Source organism: Pterocles gutturalis, unplaced genomic scaffold, assembly GCF_000699245.1.
Source record: "Pterocles gutturalis isolate BGI_N339 unplaced genomic scaffold, ASM69924v1 scaffold13975, whole genome shotgun sequence".
Taxonomy (NCBI): Eukaryota; Metazoa; Chordata; class Aves; order Pterocliformes; family Pteroclidae; genus Pterocles; species Pterocles gutturalis.
The window spans coordinates 9,157-12,928 of NW_010146135.1; positions in this window are offsets into that span (position 1 = coordinate 9,157).

The following is a 3,772-nucleotide window of genomic DNA, read 5'->3' on the forward strand; positions in this document are numbered from 1 at the left end:
GATTTTTAAATGATGGAGCTGGACATGAATGAAGACCTCACATGTTCTCATTCAGTGCCACCAGCACATGGTGCTGATGCTCTCAAGGCTGTACCTAAAGTTTCTCGCCCGGCCTCTAGAACATCTAGAATACTGACACCCCTCCCCTCCTCTCCTGCATTTTTCTCTTCTCCTCCTCCTACTCCAAAAAAACCCAAACCCCAAAAAACAACACCCAAACCCAACTTACCATTACATCCATAAAGAAAAGTAGTAGCAGGTGTCAGTTCATGAACACTCTGCCTAAAACATGAGAATTAGGGTGAATGCCACATTATTGCTCAGTAGCATTTCATTCTTGAGTTTTGTAGGCTTCAAGATTCATGTAGTTCTCTGCAAGAAGGCTCAGATGTATAAGGATTCCAGTGACCTTACTCTAGACAACAGTGTTTGCTGCTATTGTTTCTCCTTACTGGAAGCAATAAATTCCCCAAGAGCAAAAACATTGATCTGAGCTGAATTTGTGCTCTATTCCAGTTCTTCTCCTAATGGCTGATACTAGGGCTATAGGCACTATGATTTTACACAGCTGAGGTACCTTCTAGGTGGATGCCAAATCTTGCCTTTACACAAAGCTTCAGTGCTGGCGTCAGAAAAGAACAACATAGCCATTGTTTCAGCAACCGTATGCATTCAAAGTGAAATCCTCCTTTAATGGTCTGTGAGCTGGAACATGAACAAACACAGGGTACTCTGCATGCCCTAGTCATCCACCTGCTCGGTCACGACAACTGCTTGCAGAATCTCATTTAGAGATTCTCTAAAAAAAAAAAAATATGGATATTGTCATTAGATGGATGTTGTAATTTACAGTTTCTTTTGCTTATCCAAGAGGTGCTCTAATAGAATACAAATATTCTCATGCTTTGCTTGTATCTACTCTTCTGTAAAGAAAATCTCTTCCCTGCTCACTGGCAAACTGGCTTACCACTTCCTTGTCCACATTTGGATGGCAAACTAGTGATTCAGCTATTCAGTTGGCTCAGATACTTGTGTAGTGAGTTTCATAGTTCGAACTCTGTTGACTGAGGAAAAATGCTGAAGTTTGCAAAGTTAAATATTCTGTTCAGCTTGTGAAAATTTAATTTGGCTCCCACCATTTTTCAAAATACAGTGATGTATTATGTTTTTCCACAGAATTTTATCATACATTATTTGTAGAAAATGAACTTGATCTGAAGCTAAATTATAATGGTACAATGAAGGAGGCTAGTACTTACAAGACATCTATGCCATCTGCAGCAGAAGCTCTTGAGAACAAGGAAGGCAATTATAAGAAAAGCAAGAACAGTTTCACATTGGTCTTCTTTGGAAAATTGTCTCCCTTCACAGGAACGCTCAGAAAACAAATTAATTAAGGTGTATGTATCCCTCAAGTATAACATTGATTGGTAAGGAAGAAAAGTCCATGTAAAAAAAAAATTGGCATCCGAGTAGGGTTTGGACAGTATGTAGTAAAGAATAAAACTAAATAAGACCCACATGGGTCTCTCCCTGCACATGGGAGTGAGATTACAATTCCACTTCTTCCACAGTTCCAGAATTTCTTAATGTCTGAGTACAATTTTGCAAATTTAAGAGTCTTTTTTCGACAATCTTTGTGTCTGATACATGTATCTGATTTATTGTTTCATCTTACTAAGATTTAAAGAGTAATGTGCTTTGAATCATTGTAGTTCAAATTTCCATTTTTCTATGAAACAGGATGAGCTGAAGCATAGCACTGAGAGTGTTAGCTGTTATGGAACGTTTAACACAAAAATGGAAAATAATAAGAAATGATAATTTAGGGGGATGTTGCAATCACTAGGTGCATTCGGTACACAAATTTACAGGCAAGGTTTAAGAGTAAAATAACTGTTAGAATAAATGACTATGTAAATAAGCATTTAAACAAATGAAATATTCTGAAGTACTTTCAAATGAAGGACTGGTGTGAAGGCTAGTGAAGCCATTGTTTCAGAGACCTGGTGGAAATTTCTTTATGAACTGCTGAATAACATTTCAGTTGGATCTCTGAGAGGGGTTTACATGACACTTTTGGTCTGGATCAATTAACCTTGTGCTTTATAAACTAACAAGAATAGGATTCTCAGTTAATTTCAATATTTCATCACACCTATAGATTAATATTTATATAATTTTAATGTGGCAATTTTAATTATTAAAAAATTAGAAAAACCAGATGGAATTACAAACTGGCAACAGATTACTTAACTTTTGCCTACTGGGATAAATAGAACATACCACAGAATATATCAAAGCAGACACCAGTGAGACACCAATACATCATTAGTATGCAGGAGGCTTTCCTTCAGATATCAGTTCTTATCAGACATAACCATGTGCCTATCAATCTTATTAAATAAACCCAGCAACTCATCATGTTATAATCCATAGCATATAACATCATGGCAAAAATCAAAAGATGTATACTATGATGCTCCCCATAGACCAGTGAAATCTGCCACCAAATTATGAGGTGGAAAAAGAGTGAAAAAAATAATTACTATTATTTTACGAAGGAGTATGAAATTTAAGTTAGTTTGCAAATACTAATAAACATCCTTCAGCTGTTCACGAGGGCCTTAAAACAAAAGTAATCAAAATATCAGATTTAAAAATTGTTGTTGTGTTTGTATAATCATGTTACAGACATTCTGTCAGCTCCATTACATGACATGTATTACATACATGGGTAAAAACATGAAAAACGTGAGTGAATCAGCCAAAGTGCAGACCTGTAAACCGCAACAATGCAAATATTCTTCACTTACATGAAATATCCCTTGAACTTATTGTAGTAATGTGTAGATTTTTGTAAATTCTATAGCATAATTTGCCAAGATGTGCTCTGAAAGAAAAATTATTTCATTCCAAACAGGAGCTTCAAATGGAAGCTCTACAATTGCTTCATTTGGTCAACAAACCCTATCTGATAACTTCCAACATTCCTAGAAAAAAATAGTAAGTATTGCACACCGAATACGTATCTAAATGATGTGCACTGATACCTTTTTATTTAACAAAAATGAGTGTCACCAGATATATATGTGCATACATTTGGTTATTGCTATCAGAATTAACAGCCTGCAATTTAATCCCAGCCTATTAGAAACAGGGTTCAGCACACCCACAGAAATTGAAATGAATCCTTGCCACAGGCTTTTCACCAGGCTTCAAGATATGTGTTTGTTAGTACCTTCAGATTAATACCAGTTAGGTTTTGAACAGCTTCAGTCTCACGCGAGATGATTTAAAACAGATGAAAATAAAAGTGGGTTACAGAAAATAAAAGAATACAGATAATACAGTATTGTATTATTTACTGAACAAAATAACAGGTAGAAATCACGTTTGCCTTTTTTAAAAACAGCATTAAGTAATCAAATTTAGACCATAAAAGCATCAACATGAAATGTAAATAACTGTACTGTTAAGGTGGTATCTACAACTTTTTTCAACTGCTTGAGATCCGAAACTGCCAATGTTGTACATCTCACTTTAAAATTATTCAAGTGCCTTGTACAGTATGTAAAAAATTTAATAGTCAATGACCATAATGAAATGTACATACAATACCTGAATTTAATACTTTAATAGCTCAGGCCCATATAATCAAAGTATTTAGGTTCCCACTCCTCACGGAAGATCTGGGTCTCAGTGTATATTAACCCCTTCCATGAAAGGAGCAACTGTTTTTGATGGTGTGAATTTGTAATCTTTTCTTTCC